The following is a 17,216-nucleotide window of genomic DNA, read 5'->3' as shown; positions in this document are numbered from 1 at the left end:
TAAGCCTACTGCTCGACCACACTACCACAAAATAGAGCATTAGTATTATCTATTTTTACCACTATTTTACCTCTAAGGGGAACCCTTGGACTCTGTGCATGCTATTCCTTACTTTGAAATAGCACATACAGAGCCAACTTCCTACATTGGTGGATCAGCGGTGGGGTACAAGACTTTGCATTTGCTGGACTACTCAGCCAATACCTGATCACACGACAAATTCCAAAATTGTCATTAGAAATTGATTTTTGCAATTTGAAAAGTTTTCTAAATTCTTAAAAGACCTGCTAGGGCCTTGTGTTAGATCCTGTTTAGCATTTCTTTTAGAGTTTAAAAGTTTGTAAAAGTTTGAATTAGATTCTAGAACCAGTTTTAGTTTCTTAAAAAGTATTCCAACTTTTAGAAGCATAATGTCTAGCACAGATGTGAATGTGGTGGAACTCGACACCACACCTTACCTCCATCTTAAGATGAGGGAGCTAAGGTCACTCTGTAAAATAAAGAAAATAACAATGGGCCCCAAACCTACCAAAATACAGCTCCAGGAGCTTTTGGCAGAGTTTGAAAAGGCCAACCCCTCTGAGGGTGGCAACTCAGAGGAAGAGGATAGTGACTTGGAGGACAATTCCCCCCTACCAGTCCTATCTAGGGAGAACAGGGTCCCTCAAACCCTGACTCCAAAAATAATAGTCAGAGATGCTGGTTCCCTCACAGGAGAGACCAACACCTCTGAAATCACTGAGGATAACCCCAGTGAAGAGGACATCCAGTTAGCCAGGATGGCCAAAAGATTGGCTTTGGAAAAGCAGCTCCTAGCCATAGAAAGGGAAAGAAAAGAGATGGGCCTAGGTCCCATCAATGGTGGCAGCAACTTAAATAGGGTCAGAGATTCTCCTGACATCCTAAAAATCCCCAAAGGGGTTGTAACAAAATATGAAGATGGTGATGACATCACCAAATGGTTCACAGCTTTTGAGAGGGCTTGTGTAACCAGAAAAGTAAACAGATCTCACTGGGGTGCTCTCCTTTGGGAAATGTTCACTGGAAAGTGTAGGGATAGACTCCTCACACTCTCTGGAAAAGATGCAGAATCTTATGACCTCATGAAGGGTACCCTGATTGAGGGCTTTGGATTCTCCACTGAGGAGTATAGAATTAGATTCAGGGGGGCTCAAAAATCCTCGAGCCAGACCTGGGTTGATTTTGTAGACTACTCAGTAAAAACACTAGATGGTTGGTTAACTGGAAATGAAGTGTGTGACTATGTTGGGCTTTATAATTTGTTTATGAAAGAACACATTTTAAGTAACTGCTTCAATGAAAAGTTGCATCAGTATCTGGTAGACCTAGGTCCAATTTCTCCCCAAGAATTGGGAAAGAAGGCAGACCACTGGGTCAAGACTAGGGTAACCAAAACTTCCACTGGGGGTGACCAAAAGAAAGGGGTTACAAAAACTCCCCAGGAGAAAGTGGGTAACACTAGAAACCAAGAAAAAGAGTCCTCTGTAGGCCCCCAAAAACCAGAACAGGTGGGTGGGCCCCAAGACACAACCCAAAACAAAGGTGGGTACCAGGGTAAGAACTGGGATGCCACTAAGGCATGGTGCCACAACTGTAAACAGTCTGGGCACCACACCAAGGACACTTCTTGTCCCAAAAACAAACCCCAGAACAAGATTCCAGGGGTAACCAGTGTAGCCATGGGAGATGACTCCTCAGATGAGGAGGTCTTCATAGCCTTCAACTGGAAACAGGGCCCAACAGGTGGGTTGGAGATTCCAGAGGGAAGTAGACACTTCCACCACCTACTGGTGAATGGAATCCCAACCACTGCCCTGAGAGACACTTGTGCCAGTCACACTATTGTGCATGACAGGCTGGTGCTCTCAAACCAGTACATCCCAGGTGAGACTGCCAGGGTAAGAGTTAGCCTAGACAGGGTCACTAAGAGGCCTGTGGCTTTAGTGCCCATAGAAGTGGGTGGCACTCTTAGCTGGAGAAGGGTAGTAGTCAGTACAGACCTCCCCCTTGATTGTCTCCTTGGAAATGACTACCCAGAGGTTAGTCAGAGCCCAAGAGAGGAACTGGTCCAGTGCCAGTCCTCTCCCAAGGATTCTGGAAGTCCTGCCTCTGCAGTAAATGCAAGCAGACCCCAGAAGAAGAAGAAAAGAAAACAGAGTAGGAAGGGTGGACAACCTTTAGCCAAGGTTACAGCAAGCCAAGGAGATTCTGCTCCAGTAGGGGAGAACTCCAAAAATGGCCCTGATAAAGTCCAACCTGACCCACAAGAAGTCCTGGCTAGTCCGGCAACTGTTAAACCTGAGTGGGTGGCTCCTCAGCTAACAGAAGAAAGAGTGGAAGAAGGGTGTTTACTACAAGATGTGGTAACCCCCCACTCTAATACAGCAGACAGGCAACCTGAACCCAAAGAAGCCTGTAACTTAGCCCCTTCCCTTTTAGGTGAAGAGCTAAAGGTGTGGTTCTGGGCACTGACAGCTGTCAGTGGCCTCTGCTGGGTGTTAGCCTTTATGGCTGCACTATCCTTGGCATGGTGGTCTGACCCCATGCCAAATAACAAGTTAGGCCCCCTGACCCTGTTGGTCATGGTGGGGTTACTCCAGCTCTGGGTAACCTCTTTGGGTAAGCTAGGGGTGACCCTGGCTAAGATAAGATTAGCAGAGGTGGATACCTCTGACCTCAAAATAGAGAGAATGGGTGAAGACATAAAAAGCACAGACAAGAGGCAGTTCAGACTAGGTCCTATCACTGTGGAAGTGGGTCAGTTCCCCAGAGGGAATGACCTGAACAGGAGGATGTAAGGCAGAGTAGGCCCTGCAACAAACCAGCCATTTCCTCTACTCTTCCTCGCCTGACAGACTAGGAAGACTCTTCCAGCGTTGGCTGAGTCTCCTGGCCTGTGGGCTGGGGGGGGCTTGTGTAAAGAAATGGCTCCCTGTTGCAGTTACCCCCCACTTTTTGCCTGATACTGATGCTGACTTGACTGAGAAGTGTGCTGGGACCCTGCTAACCAGGCCCCAGCACCAGTGTTCCTTCACCTAAAATGTACCATTGTATCCACAATTGGCACACCCTGGCATTCAGATAAGTCCCTTGTAACTGGTACTTCTAGTACCAAGGGCCCTGATGCCAAGGAAGGTCTCTAAGGGCTGCAGCATGTCTTATGCCACCCTAGAGACCCCTCACTCAGCACAGACACACTGCTTACAAGCCTGTGTGTGCTAGTGAGAACAAAATGAGTAAGTCGACATGGCACTCCCCTCAGGGTGCCATGCCAGCCTCTCACTGCCTATGCAGTATAGGTAAGACACCCCTCTAGCAGGCCTTACAGCCCTAAGGCAGGGTGCACTATACCATAGGTGAGGGTACCAGTGCATGAGCACTGTGCCCCTACAGTGTCTAAACAAAACCTTAGACATTGTAAGTGCAGGGTAGCCATAAGAGTATATGGTCTGGGAGTCTGTCAAACACGAACTCCACAGCACCATAATGGCTACACTGAAAACTGGGAAGTTTGGTATCAAACTTCTCAGCACAATAAATGCACACTGATGCCAGTGTACATTTTATTGTAAAATACACCACAGAGGGCACCTTAGAGGTGCCCCCTGAAACTTAACCGACTATCTGTGTAGGCTGACTAGTTTTAGCAGCCTGCCACAAACCGAGACATGTTGCTGGCCCCATGGGGAGAGTGCCTTTGTCACTCTGAGGCCAGTAACAAAGCCTGCACTGGGTGGAGATGCTAACACCTCTCCCAGGCAGGAATTGTCACACCTGGCGGTGAGCCTCAAAGGCTCACCTCCTTTGTGCCAACCCAGCAGGACACTCCAGCTAGTGGAGTTGCCCGCCCCCTCCGGCCAGGCCCCACTTTTGGCGGCAAGGCCGGAGAAAATAATGAGAAAAACAAGGAGGAGTCACTGGCCAGTCAGGACAGCCCCTAAGGTGTCCTGAGCTGAGGTGACTCTAACTTTTAGAAATCCTCCATCTTGCAGATGGAGGATTCCCCCAATAGGGTTAGGATTGTGACCCCCTCCCCTTGGGAGGAGGCACAAAGAGGGTGTACCCACCCTCAGGGCTAGTAGCCATTGGCTACTAACCCCCCAGACCTAAACACGCCCTTAAATTTAGTATTTAAGGGCTACCCTGAACCCTAGAAAATTAGATTCCTGCAACAAGAAGAAGGACTGCCCAGCTGAAAACCCCTGCAGCGGAAGACCAGAAGACGACAACTGCCTTGGCTCCAGAAACTCACCGGCCTGTCTCCTGCCTTCCAAAGATCCTGCTCCAGCGACGCCTTCCGAAGGGACCAGCGACCTCGACATCCTCTGAGGACTGCCCCTGCTTCGAAAAGACAAGAAACTCCCGAGGACAGCGGACCTGCTCCAAGAAAAGCTGCAACTTTGTTTCCAGCAGCTTTAAAGAACCCTGCAAGCTCCCCGCAAGAAGCGTGAGACTTGCAACACTGCACCCGGCGACCCCGACTCGGCTGGTGGCGATCCAACACCTCAGGAGGGACCCCAGGACTACTCTGATACTGTGAGTACCAAAACCTGTCCCCCCTGAGCCCCCACAGCGCCGCCTGCAGAGGGAATCCCGAGGCTTCCCCTGACCGCGACTCTTGGAATCCCAAGTCCCGACGCCTGGGAGAGACCCTGCACCCGCAGCCCCCAGGACCTGAAGGACCGGACTTTCACTGGAGAAGTGACCCCCAGGAGTCCCTCTCCCTTGCCCAAGTGGAGGTTTCCCCGAGGAATCCCCCCCTTGCCTGCCTGCAGCGCTGAAGAGATCCCGAGATCTCTCATAGACTAACATTGAAAACCCGACGCTTGTTTCTACACTGCACCCGGCCGCCCCCGCGCCGCTGAGGGTGAAATTTCTGTGTGGACTTGTGTCCCCCCCGGTGCCCTACAAAACCCCCCTGGTCTGCCCTCCGAAGACGCGGGTACTTACCTGCAAGCAGACCGGAACCGGGGCACCCCCTTCTCTCCATTCTAGCCTATGTGTTTTGGGCACCACTTTGAACTCTGCACCTGACCGGCCCTGAGCTGCTGGTGTGGTGACTTTGGGGTTGCTCTGAACCCCCAACGGTGGGCTACCTTGGACCAAGAACTGAACCCTGTAAGTGTCTTACTTACCTGGTAAAACTAACAAATACTTACCTCCCCTAGGAACTGTGAAAATTGCACTAAGTGTCCACTTTTAAAACAGCTATTTGTGAATAACTTGAAAAGTATACATGCAATTTTGATGATTTGAAGTTCCTAAAGTACTTACCTGCAATACCTTTCGAATGAGATATTACATGTGGAATTTGAACCTGTGGTTCTTAAAATAAACTAAGAAAAGATATTTTTCTATACAAAAACCTATTGGCTGGATTTGTCTCTGAGTGTGTGTACCTCATTTATTGTCTATGTGTATGTACAACAAATGCTTAACACTACTCCTTGGATAAGCCTACTGCTCGACCACACTACCACAAAATAGAGCATTAGTATTATCTATTTTTACCACTATTTTACCTCTAAGGGGAACCCTTGGACTCTGTGCATGCTATTCCTTACTTTGAAATAGCACATACAGAGCCAACTTCCTACACCGGGACAGTGCCCAACCCAAGCACTAGATGGTATAATAATGCACAGCATGTGTATCCAGAAAAGATTCACAGTGCAAAAACAATTTGCTCAGGTAAAATCCCCGATTTGGTCTCTATAGCGCCAAGATAACCATCAAGTGAATGTTCACGCTTTACAAATGCATTAATCATCAAGTTTATGAAGAAAGAGGAAGGATTATGCTACTTACCCTGTTGTCATCTGTGTGTTAGATTTAATGCTATAGATTCACATGCTCTGCATTCTCCTGCCATCTAGTGGTGGGCTTGGATGCTTGCAGGCTCTTTTTCTTCAAAGATGTCTTTTAATTTACAAGGTCCCGGTGACAACAACTCTTTCTGGTGGTGGCGAAGAGTTCCTGAAGCATGCAAAAGGTGTCCCATGCTGGAAGCTGGATTGCAGATGGATGTCAGAGAAGGATTTCCACCAACAAGCCTTGGCAAAGGAAAATTCACGGTTGGAGGAAAACAGGTGCTGCCGGGAACCAGCAAGGTCCAGGAGGGGGAGTCACAGGGGACCCTCCATGTTGCAGAAGGCCCACAGGAGTAGAGGCAGCATTCACAGGTGTCCCGCACAGCACCACAGAAGTTGCTCTAATGTCGCTGGAAGAACATGCAAAGGCCAAAGAGGGAGCTACACGTCGCATGAAGTTCTCCTTGGAGGTGAAGCAAATAAGCCTCGGGAGCTGCAAAGGACGTGGTGCATGGGGGTGCTGTCTTGTGTGGAGTGGAAAGGACTTACGACCAAAGTGCGACAGCTGGTAGAGAGGACCAAGGGGACCCCTCTGGACCACCACCCATGATGCAGGATTCATGCCACCCAGGAGGAGGAGAGATCCACGAAGCCAGTCGTCGATGCAGCCAGGTACCTACGGATGCAGGGGAATGATGCCTTCACCCCAAAGAAGATTCCTTCTTGTGCAGGCTGAAGAGTTGCAGTCTTCTGAGGATGCACGGCTGGGGAAATGTTGCCAAGCTGGCATGAATTCTGGATACAATTTTGCACGAGAGTCTTCCTTGTGGATCTGCAACTTGTAGGTTCCTGGAGGGTCTAGTCACGGTTCCAGAGGCCAGAAGTCGAAGCAGAGGTTGCAGAGAAGTCCTGCTGGAATCTTGCAAGCCGAATCTGAGGAACCAACCCCAGAGGAAGACCCTATATAGCTCAAAGAGGGTGCTTGGTCACCTAACCAGATAACTACCTCTCAGAGGGTGCCTCTGACATCACTTGCCTGGCCACTCAGATGCTACCAGAGTTCCCTGCCAACCTTGGAATCAAGATGGCACAACCCAGGGACCCTCTGGAGATCTGGGCACCACCCCTGTGGTGGTGATGGACAGGGGAGTTGGTCACTCCCCTTTCCATAGTCCAGTTTCGCACCAGAGCAGAGACTGGGGATCACTGAACCGGTGTGGACTGGTTTATGCACGGAGGGCACCAAATGTGCTCTTCAAAGCAAACCAGTGGCTTGGGGAGACTAGCCCTTCCAAGCCAGTCACACCTATTTCCAAAGGGGGGATGGTGTTGCCTCCCTCTCCCAAAGGAAATACTTTGTTCTGCCTTCCCGGGACTGATCAGATCAAGCAGCAGGAGGGTAGACACCTGTCTGAGGGGTGGCAGCTGGGCTGTCCGGAAAACCCTGTAGTACCCTGGTGGTAGCTATGCTGGAGGTCCTCTAAGGAGCCCCCAGAGTGCATGGAATCATACTTCCAATACTTGCAGCAGTATTGGGGTATGATTCCGATATGTCTGAAACCAAACATGCTCAGGCTCGGAGTTACCATTATGTAACTGGACATAGGTAGTGACCTATGTCCGGTACACATATCTAATGGCGTCCCCGCACTACTGAAGTCCAGTAAAATTGGGCTGGAGTTCGTGGGGGAACCTCTGCTAGTGCAGGGTTGCACTCACACAGGTACCTGCACCCCGCCCTCTGGGCTGAGAGGGCTTACCATAGGGGTGGCTTACAGTGCCTGTAGAGAAACAGGGTGCGTGCACCCGGTTCACGCAGACTGCAATGTCAGGCCTGCAGAACCCTTTGCATGGGCTCCCTATGGGTGGCAGAATAACTGCTGCAGCCCATTGGGATCCCCTGGAGCCCTAATGCCCTGGGTACCTAGATATCATATACTAGGGACTTATACGGGGGGACCGGTATGACAATTATGGGAAGAAAAGGTTACTAGCAAACAAATTTAGAGGAGGGAGCATAATCACTGGGGTCCTGGTTAGCAGAATCCCAGTGAACACACTGATAACAGGCAGAAAATGGGAGTAACCACGCCAAGAAAGAGGGCACTTTCCTACAGCCTCCATGCTGGAATGAGCTGCAACTCTAGCTCGCAGAACTCAATGACCTTTTTTACGCAAGTGAAGAGTGCATCAGGGTCAACCTTTGTTTGGCGGGCGGGTTACTGGATAGGCCTTCCATTCCTCTTGCGCATCTAGCAAATCTCAGGCACTAAAAAAGATGGGCATCTCAGACAACACTTGCCTCTGAATGTTATGGTGTGTCCATCTTCTAGTCACCCGATGGCGAACAATCTACTTGCAGAGGAGGGCGAGCCAGAGATCAGAATGCCTTACAACACTTTTTAAAGAAGCAGAACTTGTAGATCTTATGGTAGTCGGCCCAGGGGTATGTTGTGTTATACCCAGGACAAAAGTGGAATGGCGTGCCCCCATAATGTTTTCCTAGGTGCATTCAAGAGCCCTCGGTCGAGTCCGGAGGAAATGGCACCTCAAGGTCACAATGTGCTGAGGTGCCCGGTGCAATGGTAACAAAGTTTATTACCTGTCGGTGTAGTTTTGAAGCTTGAATTTTACGGATACATATGCGGTGCATTATTCCGCCACATAGTGGCTGGGTCTGGAATTTCTATTATTTCTTTTAAAAACAAAAATTCTTTGTCCTTTTTCTACTCGTTTGTTGGTGGACGTCAACTGAACCTTCATTTGATGTATTTGTGACGTTCTTGCACTTCCTCTGGATGTTTCGACCTTGGGTTGCCATCTTCAGATTCTCTTTCTCCACCCTCCACCCCCATCCCGTCTTGTTGGTGGAGGACAGTGGGTCACTTGTGAATCCAGAAATTCTTCAAGCTGCAAAACTACAGCCTACAGGTAAGAAACTTTACGTTTTGCAGTGTGAATATTTTCTGGATTCACACACTGCGCATTAATTTTAAAGCGGTTTCAACTACTGAGGAGGCTGAGTTAAAGATAGGCACTGACTTGTATATGAATGTTTGAGCACCTTTTGTCCTACGTGAGCTTCCTTATTCATTTGAATGTCAACACAGTAATGTTAGGTAAAAGTGTGCACTGATGACCAAGTTGCTGTTATGCAGATCACCTGCAATGGAGTGCTCAACATAAAGGCAATAGTTGCACCCTTTTTCCTAGTTGTGTGCACTTCGGATGCTATTGTTAAAGTTTCTCTTGTGTTGGTGTGACACCACAGAATCAATTGTGCAATCCATCTTGCTATTGTGTTCTTTGTAACTGGTTTTCCCAGTAACTCTGAGAAAGATAACAATCGCTGAGTTTTTCTAAACAATTTTGTCCTTTCAATGTAATATACAATAGAGCATCTTGTCACCAATGTGTGTAATATTCTTTCTGCATGTGTCTTTGGATTTTGGAAAAAACTTGGGATTTGAATAGATTGGTTAATGTGGAACTATGAAACCAACTTTGGTAAGACTTGTGGATCTATCCTCATAACAATTCTGCCCTTGTGGATTTGTAAATAGGGTTCCTGAGTCGAGTGCTCGAAGCTCACTAACCCTGCGTAGTGAAGTAATAGCTACCAAAAAAGTAGTCTTTAGGTTTAACATCTGTAAAGAGGCCTTGTGTAGTGGTTCCAAAGCTTCTTCATAAGCTGTGTAAGAACCAAGTTTAAGTACCATGTGGTGCTGGTAATCGTATTGGTGGTGCTATTTGTTTTGCACCTTCCAAGAATCTCTTGACTACTGGTGCTGTAATGAAACATCTTCCTATTGGTCCTCTTGTATTTGCCACAACATCTGCCAGATGGACCTTTTACATCCTCTTGTGAAAGAGGTCAGATATTTTAACACTGTCTTTTCCATTGTAATCCTTTTGTTCAACTTAGTTTTTACACACCACATTAAAAATCTTTTCCATTTTGCCATATAACATCCTCGTTATGGGTTTTCTCACGTCCCTCGAAACTGCCACTGTCTATTCTGGTAACTTCATGTGGCCAAAACCTAAGTCTTCAGGAGCCACGCCATCAGTTTTAAACATTCTGGCTCTGGGTGTATCACCATCCTGGTTTCCACTGATAGCATGTCTTTACGATTTCGGTATTCTTTGAAAATTTCCCTGAGCTAGTTGTACTATTTCCGACAACCACTTTTGTCTTGACCATAACGGTGCAATTAAGCTCAGGGTCATGTGACTCATGCTGCATTTGCTGATGGCCCTGTGTAACAGTGGAATTGGGGGAAAAGCGTATGCAAATATCCCTGACCAGTTTATCGAAAGGGCATTCCCTTGAGAGTGAGAAGGAAAATGTCACTTACCCAGTGTACATCTGTTCGTGGCATGAGACGCTGCAGATTCACATGCTGTGCATATCCCGCCATCTAGTGTTGGGCTCGGAGTGCTACAAGTTGTTTTTCTTCGAAGAAGTCTTTTTGAGTCACGAGATCGAGGGACTCCTCCCATTTCGGCTCCATTGAGCATGGGCGTCGACTCCATCATAGATTGTTTTCTTTCCGCCATCGGGTTCGGACGTGTTCCAGCATTTTGCGTTCCCAGGAGTTGCAAATAGATCTAATGTTGGTGTGACCCACATCTTGAAAATCTTCTGTACCACACTCTGATTCATCTTCCATTTGTGGGAGCATGAGACCTGTCTGCTTAGCTTGTCTGCCTCACCATTGTCCTTCCTGGAAGATGTATTGCCTGTATTCCTATGTTCTTCTGAACTGCCCATATCCAGAGTTGCTGGGCTCATCTCAAACGTGGGGGAGATGGAGTCCCCATTTGTTTGTTGATGTAAAACACTGCTGTTGTGTTGTCTGTCTGAATTAATATTGTCCTTCTCTGAATGTGTTTCTGGAACGTTTTCAAAATTAGAAAAACAGTTTTTAATTTCAGGAGATTGATGTGTTGTACCGCGTCCTGTTTCTTCCAGATTCCCCGTATTTTTAGTGTACCCATATGAGCTCCCCATCCCACAGGTGATGCATCTGTGGTTATTGTTACTGAGGGAGTTGGCTGCTGAAGGAGTCTTCCCCCATGTAATATTTTCTCTGTTGAACCACACAATTGTCTCCTGCACCTTCTGCATGACAACAACTAGATAGTCTCAACTCCGTCACTTGTGGCCACTGAAATTGCAGCCACTCCTGTATTGGTCTCATGTGCAGTCTCACATATGTAATCAAGGGAATATATGACGCCATCTTTCCCAAGAGTTTCCCCACAGTCCTCGCTGTCTGGGATTGGCCCCTCCGGTAATGGTAAATCTCCTCCAAAAGGGACTGAGTACTCTTTCTTGCTGGAGGAATGACTTCCCCAGGACTGTATTCAGTTTTGCTCCCAATAAATATTTTCCCTGCTCCAGTTCTGGCGACAACTTCTCTATGCTTAATGAAAACCCAGGGAGTACAATGTGCTCATCACAATTTGAATGCCCTGCTTGCATTTTTGGTAGGAGTGCGCCCTCGCTAACCACGCATCGAGATATGGATATGCATGATTACCCATTCTTCCGAGGTGCACTGCTCCTGCCACCAGGCATTTTGTGAACACTCTTGGGGCTGACTTTATTCCGAAGGCTAGTACCTTGAATTGATAATGTTTATCACAAACCTTAGATACTATTTTGTGTTGTGCATTCACCCGAATATGTAAATATGCCTCTTTTAAGCCTATTGTTGCCATTAAATCTACTCTCTGATATTGATGGACTACTACCTGTAAGGTTGTCATTTTGAACTTTATGGTCCATATGAATTTGTTGATGAACCGGAGGTCCAAGACTGGACGTAAAGATCCATATACCTTTGGAATTAAGAAATAAGCTGAGTAATTTCCCTTGTTGATTTCCTGAATTGGGACTTGTTCTATAGCTTGTTTGTCTACCAGCTCTTTGACTTCCTTGAGGAATCGATCTGTTTCCTCCTTTGAATGATTCCTCTTATTTAGACCTTTTGTTGGAGGGAATTAGTCTAGTTCCATACAATACCCGTGTTATATTACATTTATTACCTATTTGTCTGAATTTATTTTCCTCCACTCGTGGAGAATATTTTTAAATCTTCCACCCACCAGTGATTGGTGACGATAACGCGAGTCTTCGCTGTCTTTTAAATCTGACAGATTTGTGGATGTTATTGTTTCTGCAATGTAGTCACTTATTAGATGGAGTTGTACCTCCTCTTATAGATTGTTTTCTTCCTCCGAGACTACCACGAACGGATCCCCTTTCTTGTTGTTGGTTTTACCAGCTTGTTGAGGTGCAGACGTCGGAGTACTGCTGTGGAATTTCTGGTGGGAACTTCCTGCCTGAAATGTTCCTCTTGAACTCCGCTTTCGACGCAAAGGATCCCCTTTGCATTCCTCCTCTAAATTGTAGAGCCCTCATAGGCTTTGCTGTCTCATTGTCCTTTCTGAGTTGGTTGAGGTTTTAGTCTATTCCCAAATACCTGCTGGCCATTAAAAGGGGCATTTATTATATTTGCTTGGACCCCTGGCTTAAATTCTGAAATACGTAGCCACGAACGGCGCACCTTAAGGTAATCTCCTTGATCATTTGATGACTAGAAGTGTCTGCCACATCCAATGTCGACTTTAAACAAGCGCTGGCTATATTCTTCCCGCTTTCCACCAGATGAGCGGCCCTCTTTTTGTATTGCGCTGGGAGATGTTTCATTAGATCTCCTATCTTCTCCCAATGTCGGTGTGTCTTTTACTTTCTTTGACTGGGGGTGGCCCAGAAGTTGAATCTCGAGGGCTCTGTCTTCGGGACTTGAAATAACATGTTTTTCCTCAACAAAGGAACCTCTTTTTGTTGAGTGTTCTTTAACTGGGCTTCGATAAACGCTTTTACGATCATGGCCCTTGGATGTTGACGCATCCTTTGTCTTTCCTTCTTTCATCAATTTTTTTTTTGTAGGGAGTGGTGAGGGGGTGGGGGGTATCTACACTGGAGGCCCACTCAAGTGCTCCATGTGACTCCTTTTTGAGGGATATGCCTATGGGTGGCGAGCATTTCCACGCCAAGGCTCCCTTTTGAGTCCGGCAGTCCGATTTTCTTGACTTGGGGTCTACAGCAGGGTGGTCGACTCTCTCACCTCTTTTCTGACCTTTTTCACCAGTCCTTCCTCGTTTTCTATGACATTGCAGTCCCCTTCCGAGGTTTCTTCATCTGCTCCTTCAGTGGCATTTTCCTGTTCGTCGCTGTAAAGGTCCATATCCTTCAGGGATGAAGTGGATTTTTTGAGCTTGTGTTGAGTGGTGAGCCATTCTTTGTTTCGCTCTCACCAGGAGTGTCTTCGGCGCAAAAACTGCACAGGCATTGCAATCTTCACTTCGGTGGTCGTCTGGAAGGCAGAGGTTACGCACTGGATGTTTGCCTTTTTGTGCATATTTGTGATGCCAATTTCTGCAGAATTGGAAAGGAGTTTTCCCCATCACGCAAGAAGGGAGCCCCCCCCCCTTTGGTCTGGGCATTCTTGAACCTCTGTCGAAGATTGGATATTTTTACACGCTCGTTCTTACTTTTCACCGACCACTAACCGTGGATGATGCTTTCAAGTCTTCATAAACTTTGCTACAACTTATCCCAGCAAATCTTCAAAATTTCCCCTACAAGCTGAACCATCCAAACCCAAAGGCAGAAAAAAATAATTTGAAGATGGCAACCCAAGGTGGGAACATCCAGAGGAAGTGCAAAAAGTTAGAGTCACCTCAGCTCACGCCCTCACAGGATTTGTGCGAATCCCTCGCCACTTTCTTCCATCGCAAGATCAGCGACCTCCACGACAGCTTCGGACACCAGACCCAACCATACACCACTGAACCCGCTTCCCCGGACATCACCCTCAACAACTGGACCCACATCAACACGGAAGAAACCAAATCCATCATGAACTCTATCCACTCCGGCGCCCCTTCGGACCCCTGCCCGCACTTCATCTTTAACAAAGCCGACGACATCATCGCCCGCACCTCCAGACCGTCATCAACTCTTCTTTTTCTTCTGCTACCTTCCCCGAATGCTGGAAGCACGCTGAAGTCAACGCCCTACTAAAGAAACCTACGGCTGACCCAAGCGACCTGAAAAACTTCCACCCCATCTCTCTTCTACCTTTCCCAGCCAAGGTAATAGAAAAGACCGTCAACAAACAGCTGACCACCTTCCTGGAAGACAACAACCTGCTCGACCCTTCACAAACCGGATTCCGAACCAACCACAGCACGGAAACCGCCCTCATCTCAGTCACAGACGACATCAGAACCCTGATGGACAACGGTGAAACAGTCGCCCTCATTCTCCTCGACCTCTCGGCTGCCTTTGACACCGTCTGTCACCGCACCCTAATCACCCGCCTACGCTCCACCGGGATCCAAGGCCAGGCCCTGGACTGGATCGCCTCCTTCCTCGCTAACCGCTCCCAAAGAGTTTACCTCCCTCCGTTTCGCTCAGAACCCACTGAGATCATCTGCGGCGTACCTCAAGGCTCATCGCTCAGCCTGACACTCTTCAATGTCTACATGAGCCCCCTCGCCGACATCGTACGCAAGCACGACATCATCATCACCTCCTACGCCGACGACACCCAACTTGTACTCTCCCTCACCAAGGACCCCGCCAGCGCCAAGACCAACCTACAAGAGGGTATGAAGGACGTCGCAGATTGGATGAGGCTCAGCCGCCTAAAGCTGAACTCTGAAAAAACGGAAGTCCTCATCCTCGGCAACACCCCGTCCGCCTGGGACGACTCCTGGTGGCCCACGGCCCTCGGCACCGCACCGACCCCCGCAGACCACGCCCGCAACCTCGGCTTCATCTTGGACCCTCTTCTCACCATGACCAAGCAAGTCAACGCCGTGTCCTCCGCCTGCTTCCTCACTCTCCGCATGCTCCGCAAGATCTTCCGCTGGATCCCCGCCGACACCAGAAAAACCGTGACCCACGCCCTTGTCACGAGTCGCCTGGACTACGGCAACACCCTCTACGCCGGGACCACCGCCAAACTCCAAAACCGCCTGCAACGCATCCAAAACGCCTCGGCCCGCCTCATCCTCGACGTACCCCGCAACAGCCACATCTCCGCACACCTGAGACACCTGCATTGGCTCCCAGTCAGCAAAAGGATCACCTTCCGTCTTCTCACCCACGCACACAAAACCCTCCACAACAAGGGACCGGAATACCTCAACAGACGCCTCAGCTTCTACGTCCCCACCCGCCCCCTCCGCTCCGCTGGCCTCGCACTTGCTGCCGTCCCTCGCACCCGCCGCTCCACGGCGGGTGGGAGATCCTTCTCCTTCCTGGCGGCCAAGACCTGGAACTCCCTCCCCACCAGCCTCAGGACCACCCAGGACCACTCCGCTTTCCGGAGACTCCTAAAGACTTGGCTGTTCGAGCAGCGATAATCCCCCCTTTCCCCCCTAGCGCCTTGAGACCCGCACGGGTGAGTAGCGCGCTTTATAAATGTTAATGATTTGATTTGATTGTCACAAAAACACCAAGTGGCAGTTCCGTTGACCCCTACCAACAAACGAGAATAGAAAAATTTTGTTTTTAAAATAAATAGTGGAAATTCTGGACCCAATCACTAGTTGAGTAAATAATGCACCACATGTGAATCCAGAAAAGATTCACACTGCAAAATCTGTTTCCAGAAGATCCGACTGTGCAAGTGGATGCATCGCTAAGTGCAATAAAGCTGTTTTACAACACAAGGATGAGAAGTGAGCTGGTGGACCCAAAGCAGACCTGAAAGACCCAGAGCGTCTAAATACATAGACTTTGGAGCAGTGGTCCCATCTGTCCAAGTCTGATGATGAAAGAAAATCTGAAGTAAAGCCAGTGTGCTGTGCTTTGTGGGCAAAAGGTTGAGTCAAAACCGGTACTGACGCAACTTACGATGAAGAACAACAACCTGCAAACATCCAGACCAAAAACTAGATGTCAGGACAGCGAAGAGCCTAAGTATTCAGAGTTTTACATGCCACAAACACACACAGATTATACAAAGTGAAAAGGTAGAAAGCGACCAGGGCACTCCAAACTTCATAGAACCGAGATACGTAGAATAACAAAAAGATTTATTGGTAAACCTTCATGATAAAACCTTCCATGTACTTAAGGTCAATACATGAAAATTCGGTAACAGCCTGTTCATATAGTACAATTAATGTCCATATAAAGTGACCAATACATGTATATTCGGTAACAGCCAACACGTGTTTCGTCCTCAATGGACTTCTTCAAGGCTCATGAACTAAAATGTAAATGGGAATCACGATATTTAATGTTGGAGTTCCAAGTGGAAATTCAGGGAGACCGAAGGGTTCTCCATCTCAGTAACAAAGTCCATTTATAATCCCGAGACGGATAAAATGTAAATGGGAATCACGATATTTAATGTATATTAAATATCGTGATTCCCATTTACATTTTAGTTCATGAGGTAAACTTATATGCTTTATATGCCGTCTGGCGCGATGTTATATCACGCATGTGCATTATCCGTCTCGGGATTATAAATGGACTTTGTTACTGAGATGGAGAACCCTTCGGTCTCCCTGAATTTCCACTTGGAACTCCAACATTAAATATCGTGATTCCCATTTACATTTTAGTTCATGAGCCTTGAAGAAGTCCATTGAGGACGAAACACGTGTTGGCTGTTACCGAATATACATGTATTGGTCACTTTATATGGACATTAATTGTACTATATGAACAGGCTGTTACCGAATTTTCATGTATTGACCTTAAGTACATGGAAGGTTTTATCATGAAGGTTTACCAATAAATCTTTTTGTTATTCTACGTATCTCGGTTCTATGAAGTTTGGAGTGCCCTGGTCGCTTTCTACCTTTTCACTTTGTCTAGTACAGCGCAGGACATAGGTGGCCCTTGTTAGGACCACTTGTGTTTTTGTGCACTTTGAAACCCGTGGTGGTTGGGTTCACGTACCAGGCCGGCACCCTCCACATGACTATTTTTCTTTGTATTTGATACTCAGTCTTACCAATATCGGATGTGCGACGCCTTAACATCAACCACCGGATGGAATAGTTTGTTTGTTTACACACAGATTATATGTGTACATACAGACACATATAAAAAGCATGCAGTGTGCAATAGAGTGTAACAGATGTTTGTTACAATTGAGTGTAACTCACAAGAGGCAAAGCCTTGTGTGCTATGAACCCCCTCACCAGCCCCCAATATTTGTTTTTAAAGATTTTCCTTTCATAGTTCACTTAAAAAACAAAAGAGGGTGGGGCAAAACTGGGGAGCTGAAGTGTAATTTTCTTTTCAAAGTCATTTTCATTATACATTGGCTTTTAAGATTTGTA

General features: G+C 47.5%; 1 protein-coding gene across 9 annotated transcripts in view; it reads right to left on the bottom strand.

Moving 5' to 3' along the window:
• SETD5 (SET domain containing 5) overlaps positions 1-17,216 on the bottom strand; it is a 313,379-nt gene that overhangs the window by 49,558 nt on the left and 246,605 nt on the right. The window lies entirely within an intron of this gene.

The sequence above is a fragment of the Pleurodeles waltl genome, chromosome 9 (assembly GCF_031143425.1).
Source record: "Pleurodeles waltl isolate 20211129_DDA chromosome 9, aPleWal1.hap1.20221129, whole genome shotgun sequence".
Lineage (NCBI taxonomy): Eukaryota > Metazoa > Chordata > Amphibia > Caudata > Salamandridae > Pleurodeles > Pleurodeles waltl.
Note: the sequence above shows the minus strand (reverse complement) of the source record. Positions and strands in the feature narration are given on the sequence as shown.